The sequence below is a fragment of the Bombina bombina genome, chromosome 6 (genome assembly GCF_027579735.1).
Source record: "Bombina bombina isolate aBomBom1 chromosome 6, aBomBom1.pri, whole genome shotgun sequence".
In the NCBI taxonomy this organism is placed as follows: Eukaryota; Metazoa; Chordata; class Amphibia; order Anura; family Bombinatoridae; genus Bombina; species Bombina bombina.
The window spans coordinates 170,978,309-171,002,186 of NC_069504.1; the positions used below are offsets into that span (position 1 = coordinate 170,978,309).

Sequence of the window (23,878 nt, forward strand, 5' to 3'; positions counted from 1 at the left end):
TTGTGGAAGTAAGACTCAGGAAACGCAGAGCATTACTGGGCCTGAGTGAAATCTGTCGCTAAATCCGTCAGCTGCGCTAGTTTACCATAATGGCCCTTTCACAGCCTGAAAAACATAATTTATGCTTACCTGATAAATTTATTTCTCTTGTAGTGTATCCAGTCCACGGATCATCCATTACTTATGGGATATATTCTCCTTCCCAACAGGAAGCTGCAAGAGTCCACCCACAGCAAAGCTGCTATATAGCTCCTCCCCTAACTGCCATTACCAGTCATTCGACCGAAAACATGCAGAGAAAGGAAAACCATAGGGTGCAGTGGTGACTGTAGTTTAATGGAAAAATTACCTGCCTTAAAGTGACAGGGCGGGCCGTGGACTGGATACACTACAAGAGAAATAAATTTATCAGGTAAGCATAAATTATGTTTTCTCTTGTTAAGTGTATCCAGTCCACGGATCATCCATTACTTATGGGATACCAATACCAAAGCTAAAGTACACGGATGATGGGAGGGACAAGGCAGGTACTTAAACGGAAGTTACCACTGCCTGTAAAAAACCCTTTCTCCCAAAAATAGCCTCCGAAGAAGCAAGGTATCAAATTTGTTAAATTTGAAAAAGTATGAAACGCAGACCAAGACTCCATCTTGTAATCTGTTCAACAGAAGCCACATTTAAAAAAGGCCTAAGTGAAAACCACAGCTCTAGTAGAATGAGCTGTAATCCCTTCAGGAGGCTGCTGTCCAGCAGTCTCATAAGCTAAATGAATTATGCTTTTTAACCAAAAAGACAGAGAGGTTGCTGAAGTCCTTTGACCTCTCCTCTGTCCAGAATAGACAACAAACAAGGTGAATGTTTGATGAAAATCTGTAGTAGCTTGTAAGTAAAACTTTAAAACACGAACCACGTCCAAATTGTGTAATAGACGTTCCTTCTTTGAAGAAGGATTAGGATACAAGAATGGAACAACAATCTCTTGAGTGATATTCTTGTTAGATACCACCTTAGGTAAAAACCCAGGTTGGTACACAGGACTACCTTATCCGTACGGAGAACCAGATAAGGAGAATCACATTGCAACGCAGATAACTCGGAGACTCTATGAGCCGAGGAAATAGCTACCAAAAAGGAACTTTCCAAGATAGAAGTTTGATATCTATGGAATGAAAAGGTTCAAATGGAACTCCTTGAAGAACCTTAAGAACCAGCTTTAAGCTCCATGGCGGAGCAACATTTTTAACCACAGGCTTGGTTCTAACCAAAGCCTGACCAAATGCCTGAACGTCTAGAATACCTGCCAGACGCTTGTGCAAAAGAATAGACAGAGTAGAAATCTGTCCTTTTAAAGAACTAGCTGACAACCCTTTTCTCAAAATCATCTTGGAGAAAAGATAATATCCTGGGAATCCAGACTTTACTCCATGAGTAACCCTTGGATTCATAACAATAAGATATTTACACCATATCTTATGTTAAATTTTCCTAGAGACAGGCTTTTATGCCTGTATTAAGGTATCAATTACTGACTCGGAGAAGCCATGCTTTGATAACATCAAGCGTTCTGTCTCCAGGCAGTCCATCTCAGATTAGTTATATTTAGATGGTTGAAAAGACCCTGAGGTAGAGGGTCCTGTCTCAGAAGCAGAGACCGTGGTGGAAAGGATGACATGTCCACCAGATCTGCATACCAGGTCCTGCGTGGCCACGCAGGCACTGTCAAAAGCACCAAAGCACTCTCCTGCTTGATCTTGTGCAAACCCCTCCGGAGGGAATTCCCACTCCCCCGGATGAAAAGTCTGACGACTTAGAAAATCTGCCTCCCAGTTCTCAACACCTGGGATAGGGATAGCTTTTAGACAAGAGTGAGTCTCTGTCCAGTGAATTATTTTAAGACTTCTAACATTGCTAGGGAACTTCTGTTCCCCCTTGATGGTTGATGTAAGCCACAGTCGTGATATTGTCCGACTGAAATATGATGTACCTCAGAGTTGCTAACTGAGGCCAAGTCTGAAAAGCATGGAATATCGCTCCCAGTTCCAGAATATTCATTAGAAGGAGGGTCTCCTCCTGAGTCCACTATCCCTGAGCCTTCAGGGAGTTCCAGACTGTATCCCAACCTAAAAGGCTGGCATCTGTTGTAACAATTGTCCCATCTGACCTGCGGAAGCTCATACCCTTGGACAGATGGACCCGAGATAGTCACCAGAGAAGATAATCTCTGGTTTCTTGGTCCGGATTTAACAGGAGAACAAATCTGTGTAATCCCCGTTCCTCTGGCTGAGCATGCATAGTTGTAGTGGTCTGAAATGTAGGCGTGCAAACGGTACTATGTCCCTTGCCGCTACCATTAAGCCGATTACATTCATGTACTGAGCCACCAAAGGGCGCGGATGGAATGAAGAACACGGCAGAAATTTAGAAACTTTGACAACCTGGACTCCGTCAGGTAAATTTTAATTTCTACAAAATCTATCAGAATCCCTAGGAGGGAAACCCTTGATATTGGGGATAGAGAACTCTTTCCTTGTTCACTTTCCACCCATGCGATCTCAGAAATGCCAGTACTACGTCCGTATGAGACTTGGCAACTTGGATGTTTGACGCCTGTATCAGGATGTCGTCTAAATAAGGGGCCACTTCTATGCCCCGCGGCCTAAGGACCGCCAAAGTGACCCCAGAACCTCCATAAAGATTCTAGGGGCTGTAGTTAACCCAAAGGAAAGAGCTACAAACTGGTAATGCCTGTCTAGAAAGGCAAACCTGAAAAACCGATGGTGATCTTTATGCATCGTAATGTGAGGATAAGCATCCTTCAAATCCATTGTAGTCCTCTATTGACTCTCCTGGATCATAGTTAAGATGGTACGAATAGTTTCCATCTTAAATGATAGAATTCTAAAGAATTTGTTTAAGATCTTTTAGATCCAAAATAGGTCTGAAGGTTTCCTTTCCTTGGGAACCACAAACCGATTTGAGGAAAACTGTGTCCCTGTTCCTCTATTGGAACTGAATGGGTCACGTACACAATGCAAGAATGTCTCTTTCTTTATCTGGTTTGCAGATAAATGTGAAAGGCAAAAACTCCCCTTTTTTGGGGGGGAAAGCTTTGAAATCCAGAAGATATCTCTGGGGTATAATTTCCAATGCCCAGGGATCCTGGGCATCTCTTGCCCACGCCTGGGCGAAGAATGAAGTCTGCCCCCTATAGGATCTGTTACCAGATAGGGGTCCGTTCCTCATGCTGTTTTAGAGGCAGCAGCAGGCTCCTTGACCTGCTTATCTTTGTTCCAGGTCCGGTTGTCTGCCTTAGAGGAAGTTGATGCCACACCTGCCTTGAATTTTCGAAAGGCACGAAAATTAGGCCTTTTTTTGTCCCTTGATTTGGACCTGTCCTGAGGAAGGGCATGATCTTTTCCTCCAGTGATATAAGTAATAATCTCCTTCAAACTAGGCCTGAATAGGGTCTGCCCCTTGAAGGGAAGTTAAGTAGCTTATTTATTAAAGTCACGACAGCTGACCATGATATAAGCCATAGCGCTCTGCGCGCCAGTATAGTAAAAAACAGAATTCTTAGCCGTTAGTCTAGTCAAAGGAACAAAGGCATCAGAAAACAAAGGAATTGGCTAGCTTAAGTGCTCTAAGCTTGTCAAATATATTCATCCAATGGAGCCTGTAAAGCCTCGTCAAGAGACTCAAACCAGAACGCCGCAGCAGCAGTGACAGGAGCAATGCGTGCAAGGGGCTGCAGGATAAAACCTTGTTGAATAAACATTTTTTATCCATTGGATCTAAAAAAGCACAACAGTCCTCGCCAGAGGTAGTGGTACGCTTAGCTAGAGTAGAAACTCTTCTCTCCACCTTAGGAACTGTCTGCCATAAGTCCCGTGTGGTGGCAACTATTAGAAAACATTCTTCTAAAAAATAGGAGGGGAAGAGAACGGCACACCTGGTCTATCCCATTCCTTATAAAAAATTATAGTAAACCTCTTTAGGTATTGGAAAAACATAAGTACACACCGGCACTGCATATTATTTATCCAGTCTACACAATTTCTCTGGCACTGCGATTGTACACATTCATTCAGAGCAGCTAACGCCTCCCTGAGCAACAAGTGGAGGTTCTCAAGCATAAATTTTAAATGTAGAAATATCAGAATCAGGTTAAATCATCTTCCCTGAGTCACAAATATCACCCACAGACTAAGCATATTGTGAGGTAGTATCAGACATGGTTCTTAAAGCGTCTGTATGCTCTGTATCTACCCCCAGAGCTGTTTTGCTTTCCTTTAATTTCAGGTAGTCTGACTAATACTGCTGCCAGTGTATTATACACAACCTTTGCCATGTCTTGTAAAATAAACGCTATGGGCGCCATTGATATACTTGGCGCCATTTGAGCGTGAGTCCCTGGAGCGGGAGTCAAAGGGTCTGACACGTGGGGAGAGTTAGTCGGCATAACTTCCCCCTCGACAGAATCCTCTGGTAAAATAAACGCTATGGGTGCCCTTGATGTACTTGGCGCCATTTGAGCGTGAGTCCCTAAAGCGGGAGTCAAAGGGTCTGACACGTGGGGAGAGTTAGTCGGCATAACTTCCCCCTCGACAGAATCCTCTGGTGATAATGTTTTTAAATACAAAAAATGATCTTTATTGTTTAACATGAAATCAGTACATCTGGTACACATTCTAAAATGGGGTTCCACCATGGCTTTAAACATAATAAACACAGAGCCTCCTCTATGTTAGACATGTTAGAACTAATAAAGAGACTAGTAAGCTTGGAAAACACTTTAAATCAAGTTAACAAGCAAATATAACAAACGTTACTGTGCCTTTAAGAGAAACAAATTTTGTCAAAATTTGAAAAACAGTGAAAAAAGGCAGTAAATCAAACGAAATTTTTACAGTACATGTAATAAGTTAACAGAGCATTGCACCCACTTGCAAATGGATGATTAACCCCTTAATGCAAAAAACAGATAAAAAAAAACAAAAAAAAAAACGACATTTTTTTAAACAGACACAACAAAACTGCCACAGCTGAGCTGTGGATTACCTTCCCTATAACTGTTTCTATGCAAAATTTAAGCCAGCCATGTGGAAAAATTAGGCCCCAATAAGTTTTATCACCAAACATATGTTAAAAAACGATTAAACATGCCAGCAAACGTTTTAAAACACATTCTTATAAGAGTATGTATGTCTATTAATAAGCCTGATCCAGTCGCTATCACTGCATTTAAGGCTTTACTTACATTACTTCGGTATCAGCAGTATTTTCTTAGTCAATTCCATTCCTTAGAAAAATATATTACTGCACATACCTTAGCATATATCTCTATCAATCAGCCCGGTACCAGTCGCTTTCACTGCATTTAAAGACTGTACTTACATTACTTCGGTATCAGCAGTATTTTCTTAGTCAATTCCATTCCTTAGAAAAATATTTTACTGCACATACCTTATTTGCAGGAAAACCTGCACGCCATTCCCCCTCTGAAGTACCTTACTCCTCAGAATGTGTGAGAACAGCAACTGGATCTTAGTTACGTCTGCTAAGATCATAGAAAAAACGCAGGCAGATTCTTCTTCCAAATACTGCCTGAGATAAACAGCACACTCCGGTGCCATTTAAAAATAACAAACTTTTGATTGAAGAAATAAACTAAGTATAAAAAACCACAGACTCTCACGACCTCCTATCTATGTTGAGACTTGCAAGAGAATGACTGGGAATGGCAGTTAGGGGAGGAGCTATATAGCAGCTTTGCTGTGGGTGGACTCTTGCAGCTTCCTGTTGGGAAGGAGAATATATCCCATAAGTAATGGATGATCCGTGGACTGGATACACTTAACAAGAGAAAACTATTTTTACTATTTTCACTATAGAGTAGTGGGATAAAACACATTATACAAATGGAAGCATTCTATGGGATAGAAACTAATTTCCTACTGCAGTTTCAGTTTGAGATTAAAAAAAAATATTCAATGTTTGTTTTGGATCATTAATAATTGTTTTGCTTCTGGGAAAACAACTCAAAGTTTAATTAACTGCTCAACTGGTTAATATTGTTAAAGCTCATTTTTAGATTTTTTTCTAGACAAAGATCAAAGAAAATATTTTAAAAGTATGTTGATAACGTTAAAAACAATTAGTGTATTCCTATAAAAAGGCAAAATTACAAAGTATTTAATAATAAAATAACCACACGTTTAACTTTTGAAATTTGTGCACATGGGACTATAATGGATTTTATATTTGTGTTTTTTTTCGGCAGCTAGGTTTGTATTATAGTGCCTACATAGGGGCAGACAAATTCTAATTATAAAAACAATTCATATTCAGCATATACTGTATTGAAAACAACTCAATCTGCAATAAACAATTAAAGCTTAAGTCTAAAGGGATGTCTTATCAATTCTATAATAGTCGTTTGGCCTTGGGATACACACAATGTTTAGTATAGCTGATACCTTTAAGAACAACAAATTAATTAAATCTTTCATGATGGGCTATGGGTATTCCCACTACAAATTAAAGACAAAAGCTTCCCCCTATACTATTTTTACTATAACTGGAAGTCAAGGGACAGTAAACACAATAACGCCTAAATTTTGAGTTTGTCGGTAAAAACTTGCGGAGCTAACGCTCCTTTTTTTCCAGCACACCCTTAAAGGGACATAATACTCATATGCTAAATCACTTGAAACTGATGCAGTATAACTGTAAAAAGCTGACAGGAAAATATCACCTGAGCATCTCTATGTAAAAAAAGGAAGATATTTTACCTCACACTCTCCTCAGCTCAGCAGAGTAAGTTCTTTGAAAAAAGTTATACTCAGCTGTTGTCGAGCTGCAGGTAAAAAAAAAATAAAATGAAGAAATGAACAGCAGCCAATCAGCATCAGCAGTGCTGAGGTCATGAACTCTTTTACTGTGATCTCATGAGATTTGACTTAACTCTCATGAGATTTCATTGTAAACTTCCTTTAAACTGAATAGGGAAATAACATGAGAGTGCACGAGGCTCATCCTTTCAGCTGTCCCAGTACAGACATACTAATATGCTGCTTAGAAGTCCTTTACAATGGGAGGTGGCTACTGAGAAACTTTTGAGGTAAAATTCTACTTTCTTTTTTACATAGAGATGTTCAGGTGATATTTTGTAGTCAGCTTTTTACAGCTATACTGCATCACTTTCAAGTGTTTAAACATTTGGGTATTATGGCCCTTTAAACCAACGCTGGTATTACGAGTTTTCTGAATGGCTGCGTTAGCCTCAGAAAAGTGAGCGTTGAGCCAAATTTAGCTCCACTTCTACCCTCAATACCAGCGTTGCTTAAGGTAGCGGTAAGCTGGAAAAAACATGCTCGTGCACGATTTCCCCATAGGATACAATGGGGCTGAGCTGGCTGAAAAAAAAAACTAACACCTGCAAAAAAGCAGTGTTCAGCTCCTAACGCAGCCCCATTGTTTCCTATGGGAAAATACTTTCTAAGTCTACACCTAACACCCTAACATGAACCCTGAGTCTAAACACCCCTAATCTTACACTTATTAACCCCTAATCTGCTGCCCCCGATTTCGCTGACACCAGCATTATACTATTAACCCCTAATCTGCCGCTCCAGACACCACCGCCACCTACATTATCCCTATGAACCCCTAATCTGCCGCCCCCAACATCGCTGACAACTATATTATATTTATTAACCCCTAATCTTCCGCCCCCAACGTCACCGTCACCTACCTACACTTATTAACCCCTAATCTGCCGCCCCCAACGTCGCCGCTACTATAATAAAGTTATTAAACCCTAAACCTAAGTCTAACCCTAACCCTAACACCCCCCTAAGTTAAATATAATTTAAATAAATCTAAATAAATTTACTATAATTAAATAAATTATTCCTGTTTAAAAAGAAATACTTACCTATAAAATAAACCTTAATATAGCTACAATATAACTGTTACATTGTAGCTATTTCTCTTGTTAAGTGTATCCAGTCCACGGATCATCCATTACTTATGGGATACCAATACCAAAGCTAAAGTACACGGATGATGGGAGGGACAAGGCAGGTACTTAAACGGAAGTTACCACTGCCTGTAAAAAACCCTTTCTCCCAAAAATAGCCTCCGAAGAAGCAAGGTATCAAATTTGTTAAATTTGAAAAAGTATGAAACGCAGACCAAGACTCCATCTTGTAATCTGTTCAACAGAAGCCACATTTAAAAAAGGCCTAAGTGAAAACCACAGCTCTAGTAGAATGAGCTGTAATCCCTTCAGGAGGCTGCTGTCCAGCAGTCTCATAAGCTAAATGAATTATGCTTTTTAACCAAAAAGACAGAGAGGTTGCTGAAGTCCTTTGACCTCTCCTCTGTCCAGAATAGACAACAAACAAGGTGAATGTTTGATGAAAATCTGTAGTAGCTTGTAAGTAAAACTTTAAAACACGAACCACGTCCAAATTGTGTAATAGACGTTCCTTCTTTGAAGAAGGATTAGGATACAAGAATGGAACAACAATCTCTTGAGTGATATTCTTGTTAGATACCACCTTAGGTAAAAACATTTTGTTACATTGTAGCTATTTCTCTTGTTAAGTGTATCCAGTCCACGGATCATCCATTACTTATGGGATATAGTTCATAACTATTTAATAGTTACCTAGTTAAAATAATTACAAAATTACCTGTAAAATAAATCCTAACCTAAGTTACAAATACACCTAACACTACACTATCAATAAATTAATTAAATAAATTAACTACAATGATCTAAACTAAAATACAATTAAATAAACTAAACTATATTACCAAAAAAACAAACACTAAATTACAAATAATAAAAAAATATTACAAGAATTTTAATATAATTACACCTAATCTAAGCCCCCTAATAAAATAAAAAAAAACCCCAAAATAATAAACCCTATACTAAATTACAAAAGTAATCAGCTCTTTTACCAGCCCTTAAAAGGGCTTTTTTCAGGGCATTGCCCCAAATTAATCAGCTCTTTTACCTGTAAAATAAAATACAAGACCCCCCCCAACATTACAACCCACCACCCACACACCCCTACTCTAAAACCCACCCGATCCCCCCTTAAAAAACCTAACACTACCCCATTGAAGATCACCCTACCTTGATCTGTGTTCACCCAGCCGGGCACCGATGGGCCAGAATAGGACATCCGTAGTGGCAGAAGTCTTCATCCGATCGGGGCAGAAGAGGTCCTCCATCAAGCAGAAGTTTTCATCCAAGTGGCATCTTCTATCTTCATCCATCCGGCGTGGAGCGGGTCCATCTTCAAGACATCCGACGCGGAGCATCCTCTTCTTCCCGACGACTAACGACGAATGAAGGTTCCTTTAAATGACGTCATCCAAGATGGCGTCCCTCGAATTCCGATTGGCTGATAGGATTCTAGAAGGTTGTAGAAGGAAGATTGTCCGTCTGTTTGGTAATAGTAGAAGGTGATTGGTTGCAGGCTGGAGGTGTTAGGTTTAGGTCTTTGCAAAAGTCCTTGATGTCTCCTGGATTCATGCATGTTTTCCTTTGACCTTTCCATGAAAGTTGTATGTGGCATGGGAAGCCCCATCTGTATGAGATGTTATGATTTCTTAGCAATGTAGTAAGTGGGGCAAATTCCCTTCTTCTTTGCAGGGTTCTAATTGAAAGGTCGGTATAAATTGAGAGTGCAGATCCTTGAAATTGCAGAGGTGAGGATGTCCTAGCTTGCTTCATAATGTCCTTCTTTTGCTGGTAGTCTTTGAATTGTATTATTATATCCCTTGGTGGTTGTCCTTCTTTGGGCCTAGGTCTCAAGGCTCTGTGGTACCTATCCATAACTATTGGGGTTGAGTAAGATGAACCTTTAAGGGATTTAAACAAGTCTTATATGTAGGCCAAGAGGTTTTCTGTGTTTATGGTCTCTGGTATTCTTCTTATTCTAATGTTTTGGTGCCTGCTTCTATTTTCAATATCTTCTAGCTTGTCCTGGAGTTGGGAGATTACAGTGTTCTGGGCTTGTACATTTTGTATAAAGTTTGCTATATCTGATTTCTGTGATTCAGATTCCTCTTCAAGATATTCCACCCTATCCCCTATTTCATGCATCTCTTTGCAAAGTTCTGAAATTTCCTCTTTGATGCAGGACTTTACCTACGAGATTAGGTTACAAAAGTCTTGTTTAGATTGTAGAGTTTCAAGGAAGGCTTGTGAGATTTGCATGGGTTTAGGGACCCGAGTTTCTGTTGTAGACTAAAGTTGAGGAATGTCTGCGGCTGGTTCCATAATCTCTGGTTGGGAGTCGGTGCTTTCAAGTGGTTTAAAATATGTGTTAATCGCTGCAGTAATGCTATGATGATTGTTGCTGTTTAATCAATCCTGAGAGTAAAGGGACGATGCAACTGAAATGAGTGGTTAGCAATCAGGAAAGATGTGATAGAAGGGCTTAAGGAGGAATAGGTTACCTCATGTTAAAGCATTTAGTCTCTGTGCATATTTCTTAGGTAAATACCCTGGAGATGGGTATAATATTGTAGATTTTATGACATGAGTGCGTGAATATGGTACCTTAGCTGGAGTAATTGGTAATCCCAGGGATTCCTCATTAATGCAGCAAGTATAGATAGGCCTCAATGGAGTAGAGGGTTCAATGCTTTATGGTAGAAATTTTAAGTAGATGATTCTCCAGAGTTTTCTGGATTAGCTGAATCGTATCTTCAGTATAGGGCTGCTTGGTGTAGATTGAGATGCACTTCAATGATGCTGTGGAAGGATGCTTGATCAAGTGTAGGCCAGAATAGGCCTAGATGGAGCTTGGACTCAAATGGATTTGTGGCTGTTAATCTGGTCGGTTGAGCACTTTCTCATGTGCTGTGGGTGTTTGTGGCAGTCCAGGACAACATGATTAAGCCATTTTTGGCCGATTTTTTAGTTTTCCAAAAGTTCCGTGGTAGGCCCAAAATGAAGCCAGGGACTGTAGTAGGTGTCCGCGGCCGGTCGTGTCAAGGAGGTGTGGTCACAATCTGTTTTAAGGCCTCAAAGTCAGAGGATGGGTGAGAGCTAGTCAAAAGATGGCTGCATCCTTGATTTGGATGAGTTATCTGCACTTTTTAAGCCGGTTTTAGTGTTAAATCTGGGGCATCTTCAGGAGCTCACTCAAAAGCCGGCTCTGCCCCCATTCGCCTTTATTTTTAGTAATTTATTTTTAGTAGTTTTTGAAACGCTAGGATTTACCATTAATTAAACTTACAGGAAAAGGTGTCAAAATAAATAATTGAAAGTATACTGCAAATTGTTTTACTATGCATTATTAAACATTTTGTATTACAAACCGTTCCTTTAACTGGAAACATTTTCTAGCATATTTTACTAATAATTTATTTAAAGTAGTACAGGCTATATATTATTAAATTGTCTTAATGATTATGGCTTTTGGCTGTTTACAAAGCTTTTGGAATTCTGCAGCTTGAATGGAACATGAAACCCACATTTTTTCTTTTATGGTTCAGATAGATCATAACATTTCCAAATAAACATCTATTATCTAAAGCGCTTTTGTTCTCTTGTTATTCTTTGATGAAGGAGCAGCAAAACACTACTGGGAGGTAGCATAAAGCCAATGAAAAGATGCATATATACACAGCCACCAATCATTAGCTTATCAGCCTTCCTAGGTATACTTTTTAACAAAGGATAAAAAGAGAACTAAACAAATTAGATAATAGAAAAAAATTGGAAAGTTTTTTAAAGTGACATGCTCTATCTGAATCTTGAAAGAAAAAATGTGTGTTTCATGTCCCTTTAATGTTGTTTCTAGCTCATATTGTAGTCAATGAGAGCCATTAATTGTTATATTTAATGCAACTCACATGGGTCGTGATCACATATGTGGTGACGGGCACAAAACTCAGTGTCGCTATTTTTTAGTCTAAGCAAACAAACACATATACGGCACAGCAGACAAGTTACGCGTGTATATTTTACCCGTTGCCCGCTGTTTTTACTTCCATAAACTAACAAAGAACCGGTATCACATATATTTAGTGCAAGTGGACAGAATAGAGAAATTTTACTCCATTTTCACCTCACCACAAATAGGCAGGCACATCAAGCCTTGCGCTGAAAGCCTTAACAAACACCTAACGTATGCACAATATCAAACCCTAATCCGCCATCCCCCCACATTGCAATAACTAATAAACGTTAACCCCTAAACCGCCATCACCCCACATCGCAAACTACCTAATAAACATATTAACCCCTAAACCTCCAACCCCCCACATAACAAATACTAAATAAACTTATTAACAACTCAACCGCCAACCCCCCACAATGCAAAGTATCTAACTAACCTATTAACACTAAAACCGCCAACCCCACAGAACGCAAAGTATCCCATTAACCTATTAACACCTACACAGCCATCCCCCACAATGAAAAGTATCTAATTAACCTATTAACACCTCAACCACTTTCCCCCACAACACAAACTACCTAATAAAACTGTTAACCCCTAATTCGCCAAACCGTCACAATGCAAAGTATTAACCTAATAACTATGCCCCCTTACCTAACATCCCCTAACTTAACCCTATGAAAATACACTTACATTAAATAAAAAAATACTAACTACATTAACCCCTTAACGACCAAGGACGTACGCCACACGTCCTCAAAAAAAAGTCAGTTAATGACCGAGGACGTGTGGCGTACGTCCTTGGTCTGGAAAGCAGCTGGAAGCGATCCTGCTCGCTTCCAGCTGCTTTCCGGTTATTGCAGTGATGCCTCGATATGGAGGCATCCTGCAATAACCCCCCTTGGCCATCCGATGCAGAGAGAGCCACTCTGTGGCCCTCTCTGCACCGGACATCGATGGCCGGTATCGTTGGTGGGTGGGAGCTTACGTGGGAGGCGGGTGGCGGCCATCGGTGCGCTATGTGGAGTGGAGGGGGGCGGGATCGGGGGGCGGGAGCTACGGGGGCGCGCACGGGAGCGCGCGCGTGCACGGGGGTGGTGGGCGGGCGCGTGCACGGGGCGGGAGCGGGTGGGAACCGCTACACTACAGAAAAAAAAAAGTTAAAAAGTTAAAAAAAAACAACTTAAATGCAATCTAAGGGTCCTGGAAGGGGTTGGGGGTTGGTCTCGGTGGGGGGGGAAAGCTACACTACAGAAAAGGGAATTAAAAAAAAAAAAGGCACATTTTGTTACAAAACTGGGTACTGGCAGACAGCTGCCAGTACCCAAGATGGCGCCCATTATTGCAGAGGGGAAGGGTTAGAGAGCAGTATGGTGGGGGATCATTGAGGTTGGGGTCTAAGGGGGGATCCTACACATCAGCATATGTAAATATGCTTTTTTTTTTTTAAAAAAAAAGGGCCAAATACCTTTTATTTTAGTACTGGCAGAGTTTCTGCCAGTACTTAAGATGGCGGGGACAATTGTGGGGTGGGGGAGGGAAGAGAGCTGTTTGGGAGGGATCAGGGGGTCTGATGTTTCAGGTGGGAGGCTGAGCTCTACACTAAAGCTAAAATTAACCCTGCAAGCTCCCTACAAGCTACATAATTAACCCCTTCACTGCTAGCCATAATACACGTGTGATGCGCAGCGGCATTTAGAGGCCTTCTAATTACCAAAAAGCAATGCCAAAGCCATATATGTCTGCTATTTCTGAACAAAGGGGATCCCAGAGAAGCATTTACAACCATTCGTGCCATAATTGCAGAAGGTGTTTGTAAATAATTTCAGTGAGAAACCTAAAATTGAGAAAAAATTAACGTTTCTTTTAATTTGATCGCATTTAGCGGTGAAATGGTGGCATGAAATATACCAAAATTGGCCTAGATCAATACTTGGGGTTGTCTACTACACTACACTAAAGCTAAAACTACCCCAAAAAGCTCCCTACATGCTCCCTAATTAACCCCTTCACTGCTGGGCATAATACACGTGTGGTGCGCAGTGGCATTTAGCGGCCTTCTAATTACCAAAAAGCAACACCAAAGTCATATATGTCTGCTATTTCTGAACAAAGGGGATCCCAGAGAAGAATTTACAACCATTTATGCCATAATTGCACAAGCTGTTTGTAAATAATTTAAGTTAGAAACCAAAAGTTTGTGAAAAAATTTGTGAAAAGTGAACAATTTTTTCTATTTGATTGCATTTGGCGGTGAAATGGTGGCATGAAATATACCAAAATGGGCCTAGATCAATACTTTGGGTTGTCTACTAAAAAAAAATATATACATGTCAATGGATATTCAGAGATTCCTGAAAGATATCAGTGCTCTAATGTAACTATCGCTAATTTTGAAAAGAAATGGTTTGGAAATAGCAAAGTGCTACTTGTATTTATGGCCCTATAACTTGCAAAAAAAGCAAAGAACATGTAAACATTGGGTATTTCTAAACTCAGGACAACATTTAGAAACTATTTAGCATGGGTGTTTTTTAGTGGTTGTAGATGTGTAACAGATTTTGGGGGTCAAAGTTAGAAAAAGTGTGTTTTTTTCCATTTTTTTCCTCATATTTTATAATTTTTTTTATAGTAAATTATATGATATGATGAAAATAATGGTATCTTTAGAAAGTCCATTTAATGGCGAGAAAAACGGTATATAATATGTGTGGGTACAGTAAATGAGTAAGAGGAAAATTACAGCTAAACACAAACACCTCAAAAATGTAAAAATAGCCTTGGTCCCAAACGGACAGAAAATGGAAAAGTGATGTGGTCATTAAGGGGTTAAAAAATAATAAACAATTACAAAAATAAAAAAACTAAATTACTAAAAAAAACTAACATTACACAAAATAAAAAAACAAAAATTACAAAAAAACAAACAACCTAACATTACAGAAAATAACAAACAAAATTATCCTAAATAAAAAAAGCTATTCCTATTCTAATAAACACACTTGTAGTGTCGGCACCTGTTGTGGCATATGTAAGTCAATAACCTCTTATGTGCTCTGTGTCAGTGAGCTTGACTGGGTGTACAAAATGATGCACATAAAGTAATTCACTCCTGTGGGCCTCCCTATCCCCAGTACCTCACCTCCACGCCTCCGTCTATTCTGCCACTTAAGGTATTAGCCCCCGCTCTAGCAAGTGGCCTGTCCTCAGGGAACGATAACGACTATATTCTTTGCTTGTCTAGCGCTTAGATCAGTTAGGTTAATCTAAACCACTTTTGTTTACTGACCTTCTGTCATCTCCGCTCCCATCTGTGGCTCACTCACATTCAGCATGCGATGTCATCAATCGGTTCCGGATCCCGGCAACCCTTTTCTGTCAATACTGTTGCCTGCTTCGTGAGGTGGGTAGGAATGATAGGTGCAGGGACCAACATCCGTTGATATACTGTGCAATCCTCAGTTTCACAAAATCCAAAACTGTATAGGCAATGAGCTGAACTTGTAGTCACGGATGCAATAAAAGAAAACTTTATTGAAGAGTTGATAAAATTATTCTAATACCCCCGTTAAAACAAAAAAGACACCTCAAAATAAGAAAAACCCTAATCTAACAATAACCTAACAATAGTCCTTAAAAGGGCCTTTTGTAGGGCATTGCCCTAAAGTTAACAGCTCTTTTACCCTGAAAATAAACAAAGTACCCCCTAACATTACAACCCCCCACCCACCCCCAAAATAGAAAAAACCTAACTAAAAAAAATCCCTAATCTACCCTTTCCCCAAGAAAAGGGAATTTGTATGGGCATTGCCCTTAAAAGGGCATTCAGCTCTTTTACAGCCCATATAAAAATAAAAAAAATCCTAATCTAAAAAAACCCCCACCGTTAAAAAAACCCAACACTAACCGCAAAATCGGTACTCACCATTGCTGAAGTATGGCGATCCATCTTCTTTATGGCTTTGAAAGGTCTTTATCCAGGCGGCTTCGTCTTCATCTATCGCAGGTCCATCTTCTATCTTCTTGGCGGAGGCCCAGAGATTGAATGTAAGGTACCCCTTTTATATTGGGGTACCTTTGAATTCCTATTGACTGTAAATTTCAAATCAGCCAATAGGATAAGAGCTGCTTACATCCTATTGACTGATTTGATCATTTGGCATTTGGGGGACATTTCTAAAATTAATCAGAGATCTGATCTCTGGTTCATTTTATAAGCACTAATTGCTAATGCGAGCAATAATCAGCCATTTATAATGGCTGGTTATTTATCCCGCAAACAGGCGCTCAATTAATTAGCGCTCCATCTGTAATCTAGCCCTTTGTTTTTAATGAGGTTTCTTTGTATTTTACAGATTTTTAAATAAAAACTTTCAATGCTTTATTTGTCCTGGGATTCATCTCTGATGCATGGAGGATTGAATAATAGTTTTTAAGAGATATATATTTTGTCGAATCAAACTATCTTTACAGTATTTGTAGCACTGAATGACTGAAAGTTTTGGAATAAAAGAAAAAAAAACATCTCAACGAGGACACCCTGTGGTCACTATCAGTAGCAAACTCCTTTCACAAATGAGCAAATGCTAATTGTCTTCTTATAAGTACTGTGTGACTGAAAATGCCAGCATTATAAATAAGGGCTTAATGGTTAGTATTGCAACCCAAGCGCACCAGCCTTTTTCAATTACTATTTGCAAAGTCATGACTGAAATGTCAACATTATGATAGGAAAGCACAGAATAATTGTACTGGAGAGCAGTTTATAACCATTGTAATTATGTTTATTTGTGAAGTATTATAAGGTCCTGATGGAACAAGAAATAAAAAAATGTATTATTTGCATAAATGTCATTTATTTTTGTCCTTTATTATTTTTGTTTAACCCCTTAACGACACGCGTCGTACAGGGTACATCTTGCACAAACTGGTCTTTAAAGACCAGCGACGTACCCTGTACGACGTTGGGGTTGAAAGCGGCTGGAAGCGATCCTGATCGTTTCCAGACACTTTCCGGTTATTGTAGTGATGCCTCGATATCGAGGCATCACTGCAATAACATTTTTCCCCATCCGATGCAGAGAGAGCCACTCTGTGGCCCTCTCTGCACCGGACATCGATGCCGCGATCGTTGGTGGGTGGGAGCAGACGTGGGAGGCGGGTGGGCGGCGATCGATGGCTTACCGGTGGGCGGGATCATGGGCGGGATTGCTGGGGGGCGCGCACGGACGCGCGCGTGTGCACAGGGGAGGCGGGCGGGCGCGTGCACGGGGAGGGAGCGGGTGGGAACCATTACACTATGGAACAGTGGTTTCTATTTAGAGGGAGAGAGGGGGGATAAATATGTTAATCGAAGGGATCTGGGAGGGGGTGGGGGTTTAGTCTTGGGGGGGGAAGCTACACTACAGAAAAGTGGGGAAAAAATAAAAAATATACATTTTTTTTGTAAACTGGGTACTGGCAGACAGCTGCCAGTACCCAAGATGGCTCCCAATAATGTAGAGGGGGAGGGTTAGAGAGCTGTTTGGGGGGGGGATCAGGGAGGTTTGGGGCTAAGAGGGATCCTACACAGCAGCATATGTAAATATGCTCCAAAAAAAAAAAAAGATACCTTTTATTTTAGTACTGGCAGACTTTCTGCCAGTACTTAAAGGGACACTGAACCAAAAATGTTTCTTTTGTGATTCAGATAGAGCATGCAATTTTAAGCAACTTTCTAATTTACTCCTATTATCAATTTTTCTTCATTCTCTTGCTATCTTTATATAAAAAAGAAGGCATCTAAGCTTTTTTCTTGGTTCAGAACTCTGGGCAGCAGTTTTTGATTGGTGGATGGATTTATCCACCAATCAGCAAGGACAACCTAGGTTGTTCACCAAAAATGGGCCGGCATCTAAACTTACATTCTTGCATTTCAAATAAAGATTCCAAGATAATGAAGAAAATTTGATAATAGGAGTAAATTAGAAAGTTGCTTAAAATGTCATGCTCTATCTGAATCACTAAAGAAAAAATTTGGTTACAGTGTCCCTTTAAGATGGCGGGGACAATTGTGGGGTGGGGGAGGGAAGAGAGCTGTTTGGGAGGGATCAGTGGGTCTGATGTGTCAGGTGGGAGGCTGATCTCTACACTAAAGCTAAAATTAACCCTGCAAGCTCCCTACAAGATCCCTAATTAACCCCTTCACTGCTAGCCATAATACACGTGTGATGTGCAGCGGCATTTAGCAGCCTTCTAATTACCAAAAAGCATTGCCAAAGCCATATATGTCTGCTATTTCTGAACAAAGGGGATACCAGAGAAGCATTTACAACCATTTGTGCCATAATTGCACAAGCTGTTTGTAAATAATTTCAGTGAGAAACCTACAATTGCTAAAAAAATTACGTTTTTTTTAATTTGATCGCATTTGGCGGTGAAATGGTGGCATTAAATTTACCAAAATGGGCCTAGATCAATACTTTGGGTTGTCTACTACACTACACTAAAGCTAAAATTAACTCTACAAGCTCCCTACATGCTCCCTAATTAACCCCTTCACTGCTGGGCATAAAACACGTGTGGCGCGCAGTGGCATTTAGCAGCCTTCTAATTACCAAAAAGCAACGCCAAAGCCATATAAGTCTGCTATTTCTGAACAAAGGGGATCCCAGAGAAGCACTTACAACCATTTATGCCATAATTGCACAAGTTGTTTGTAAATAATTTCTGTGAGAAACCTAAAGTTTGTGAAAAAGTTACCATTTTTTTTTATTTGATCGCATTTGGCGGTGAAATGGTGGCATGAAATATACCAAAATGGGCCTAGATCAATACTTTGGGATGTCTTCTAAAAAAAAATATATACATGTCAAGGGATATTTAGGTATTCCCGACAGATATCAGGGTTCCAATGTAACTAGCGCTCATTTTGAAAAAAAGTGGTTTTGAAATAGCAAAGTGCTACTTGTATTTATGGCCCTATAACTTGCAAAAAAAGCAAAGAAACAAACATTGGGTATTTCTAAACTCAGGACAAATTTTAGAAACTATTTAGCATGGTTGTTTTTTGGTGGTTGTAGATGTGTAACAGATTTTGGGGGTCAAAGTTAGAAAAAGTGTGTTTTTTTCCATTTTTTCCTCATATTTTATAATATTTTTAATAGTAAATTATAAGATATGATGAAAATAATGGTATCTTTAGAAAGTCCATTTAGTGGCGAGAAAAACGGTATATAATATGTGTGGGTACAGTAAACGAGTAAGAGGAAAATTACAGCTAAACACAAACACCGCAGAAATGTAAAAATAGCCCTGGTCCTTAAGGGAAAGAAATTGAAAAATGGCCGTGTCCTTAAGGGGTTAAAGTTCATACACATGTATGGTTTTCAGTGAGCAGTTTAAAGGGACATTCTAATGGAAATAAAATTCCCTAAAATTATGATTGTATTTATAATGAAGGCAGTAATCATTTTGGACAGGATGTTAATGCATACGTACACATATATACCCATACATACACATATATACACATATATACACATGCATACACATACATACACATACATACACACATATATACACACACACACATATATACACATATATACACATGCATACACATACATACACATACATACACACATATATACACATATATACACATGCATACACATACATACACACATATATACACATACATACACATACATACACACATATATACACATATATACCCATACATACACATATATACACATATATACACATGCATACGCATACATACACACACATATATATATATATATATATATATATATATATATATATATATATATATATATATACTAATACATACACATATATACACACATATATACACATATATACACATGCATACACATGCATATATACACATGCATACACATATATACACATGCATACACATACATACACACATATATACACATATATACACACACACACACACACATATATATATATATATTGCAAACGAAGAGAGAAGTGCTCTACCAGGCACGAACAACAGCTCAGTGGCTTGTTCTATGGCGATTTACCTCCCGGAAACAGTCTCTTTTAGACCAGTGTACTTTTCACAGAAGAAAACTTTCCTGAAGTATATCAGTCTGATCCTGCCAAGTAAGGTCAGTCCAGCCCCGAAAAACCAGGCTATTTTCCTCTGAACAAGGAACATGACAACCCCAGATGATCGTTTCGGCCTTCTATGGGCCTCGTCAGTGAGGTGCAGCCACATTCCTCTAAGCACACTGGGCAAGGAGTCCACGTCTGGCTTCCCCCATCACCCATAGGGAGACTTCCCCAGGGTCATAATAATTTGCATACAAAGAGAGAAGCGCTCTACCAGGAACAAACAACAGCTCAGTGGCTTGTTCTATGGCGATTTACCACCCGGAAGCAGCCTCTTTTAGACCAGTGTGCTTTTCACAGAAGAAAACTTTCCTGAAGTATATCAGTCTGATCCTGCCAAGTAAGGTCAGTCCAGCCCCGAAATACCAGGCAATTCTCCTCTGAACAAGGAACATGACAACCCCAGACGATCGTTTCGGCCTTCTATGGGCCTCGTCAGTGAGGTGCAGCCACATTCCTCTAAGCACACTGGGCAAGGAGTCCACGTCTGGCTTCCCCCATCACCCATACGGAGACTTCCCCAGGGTCATAATAATTTGCATACGAAGAGAGAAGCGCTCTACCAGGAACGAACAACAGCTCAGTGGCTTGTTCTATGGCGATTTACCACCCGGAAGCAGCCTCTTTTAGACCAGTGTGCTTTTCACAGAAGAAAACTTTCCTGAAGTATATCAGTCTGATCCTGCCAAGTAAAGTCAGTCCAGCCCCGAAATACCAGGCTATTTTCCTCTGAACAAGGAACATGACAACCCCAGACGATCGTTTCAGCCTTCTATGGGCCTCGTCAGTGAGGTGCAGCCACATTCCTCTAAGCACACTGGGCAAGGAGTCCACGTCTGGTTTCCCCCATCACCCATAGGGAGACTTCCCCAGGGTCATAATAATTTGCATACGAAGAGAGAAGCGCTCTACCAGGAACGAACAACAGCTCAGTGGCTTGTTCTATGGCGATTTACCACCCGGAAGCAGCCTCTTTTGGACCAGTGTGCTTTTCACAGAAGAAAACTTTCCTGAAGTATATCAGTCTGATCCTGCCAAGTAAGGTCAGTCCAGCCCCGAAATACCAGGCAATTTTCCTCTGAACAAGGAACATGACAACCCCAGATGATCGTTTCGGCCTTCTATGGGCCTCGTCAGTGAGGTGCAGCCACATTCCTCTAAGCACACTGGGCAAGGAGTCCACGTCTGGTTTCCCCCATCACCCATAGGGAGACTTCCCCAAGGTCATAATAATTTGCATATGAAGAGAGAAGCGCTCTACCAGGAACGAACAACAGCTCAGTGGCTTGTTCTATGGCGATTTACCACCCGGAAGCAGCCTCTTTTAGACAAGTGTGCTTTTCACAGAAGAAAACTTTCCTGAAGTATATCAGTCTGATCCTGCCAAGTAAGGTCAGTCCAGCCCCGAAATACCAGGCAATTCTCCTCTGAACAAGGAACATGACAACCCCAGACGATCGTTTCGGCCTTCTATGGGCCTCGTCAGTGAGGTGCAGCCACATTCCTCTAAGCACACTGGGCAAGGAGTCCACGTCTGGTTTCCCCCATCACCCATAGGGAGAGTTCCCCAGGGTCATAATAATTTGCATACGAAGAGAGAAGCGCTCTACCAGGAACGAACAACAGCTCAGTGGCTTGTTCTATGGCGATTTACCACCCTGAAGCAGCCTCTTTTAGACCAGTGTGCTTTTCACAGAAGAAAACTTTCCTGAAGTATATCAGTCTGATCCTGCCAAGTAAGGTCAGTCCAGCCCCGAAATACCAGGCAATTTTCCTCTGAACAAGGAACATGACAACGATCGTTTCAGCCTTCTATGGGCCTCGTCAGTGAGGTGCAGCCACATTCCTCTAAGCACACTGGGCAAGGAGTCCACGTCTGGTTTCCCCCATCACCCATAGGGAGACTTCTTCAGGGTCATAATAATTTGCATACGAAGAGAGAAGCGCTCTACCAGGGACGAACAACAGCTCAGTGGCTTGTTCTATGGCGATTTACCACCCGGAAGCAGCCTCTTTTAGACCAGTGTGCTTTTCACAGAAGAAAACTTTCCTGAAGTATATCAGTCTGATCCTGCCAAGTAAGGTCAGTCCAGCCCCGAAATACCAGGCAATTTTCCTCTGAACAAGGTACATGACAACCCCAGACGATCGTTTCGGCCTTCTATGGGCCTCGTCAGTGAGGTGCAGCCACATTCCTCTAAGCACACTGGGCAAGGAGTCCACGTCTGGTTTCCCCCATCACCCATACGGAGACTTCCCCAGGGTCATAATAATTTGCATACGAAGAGAGAAGCGCTCTACTAGGAATGAACAACAGCTCAGTGGCTTGTTCTATGGCGATTTACCACCCGGAAGCAGCCTCTTTTAGACAAGTGTGCTTTTCACAGAAGAAAACTTTCCTGAAGTATATCAGTCTGATCCTGCCAAGTAAGGTCAGTCCAGCCCCGAAATACCAGGCAATTCTCCTCTGAACAAGGAACATGACAACCCCAGACGATCGTTTTGGCCTTCTATGGGCCTCGTCAGTGAGGTGCAGCCACATTCCTCTAAGCACACTGGGCAAGGAGTCCACGTCTGGTTTCCCCCATCACCCATAGGGAGACTTCCCCAGGGTCATAATAATTTGCATACGAAGAGAGAAGCGCTCTACCAGGAACGAACAACAGCTCAGTGGCTTGTTCTATGGCGATTTACCACCCGGAAGCAGCCTCTTTTAGACCAGTGTGCTTTTCACAGAAGAAAACTTTCCTGAAGTATATCAGTCTGATCCTGCCAAGTAAGGTCAGTCCAGCCCCGAAATACCAGGCAATTCTCCTCTGAACAAGGAACATGACAACCCCAGATGATCGTTTCGGCCTTCTATGGGCCTCGTCAGTGAGGTGCAGCCACATTCCTCTAAGCACACTGGGCAAGGAGTCCACATCTGGTTTCCCCATCACCCATAGGGAGACTTCCCCAGGGTCATAATAATTTGCATACGAACAGAGAAGCACTCTACCAGGAACGAACAACAGCTCAGTGGCTTGTTCTATGGCGATTTACCACCCCGAAGCAGCCTCTTTTAGACCAGTGTACTTTTCACAGAAGAAAACTTTCCTGAAGTATATCAGTCTGATCCTTCCAAGTAAGGTCAGTCCAGCCCCAAAATACCAGGCAATTCTCCTCTGAACAAGGAACATGACAACCCCAGACGATCGTTTCGGCCTTCTATGGGCCTCGTCAGTGAGGTGCAGCCACATTCCTCGAAGCACACTGGGTAAGGAGTCCACGTCTGGTTTCCCCCATCACCCATAGGGAGACTTCCCCAGGGTCATAATAATTTGCATACGAAGAGAGAAGTGCTCTACCAGGAACGAACAACAGCTCAGTGGCTTGTTCTATGGCGATTTACCACCCGGAAGCAGCCTCTTTTAGACCAGTGTGCTTTTCACAGAAGAAAACTTTCCTGAAGTATATCAGTCTGATCCTGCCAAGTAAGGTCAGTCCAGCCCCGAAATACCAGGCAATTCTCCTCTGAACAAGGAACATGACAACCCCAGACGATTGTTTCGGCCTTCTATGGGCCTCGTCAGTGAGGTGCAGCCACATTCCTCTAAGCACACTGGGCAAGGAGTCCATGTCTGGTTTCCCCCATCACCCATAGGGAGACTTCCCCAGGGTCATAATAATTTGCATACGAAGAGAGAAGCGCTCTACCAGGAATGAACAACAGCTCAGTGGCTTGTTCTATGGCGATTTACCACCCGGAAGCAGCCTCTTTTAGACAAGTGTGCTTTTCACAGAAGAAAACTTTCCTG

At 41.1% G+C, this 23,878-nt stretch overlaps 1 protein-coding gene across 1 annotated transcript in view; it reads right to left on the reverse strand.

Moving 5' to 3' along the window:
• CPED1 (cadherin like and PC-esterase domain containing 1) overlaps positions 1 to 23,878 on the reverse strand; it is a 654,007-nt gene that overhangs the window by 400,314 nt on the left and 229,815 nt on the right. The window lies entirely within an intron of this gene.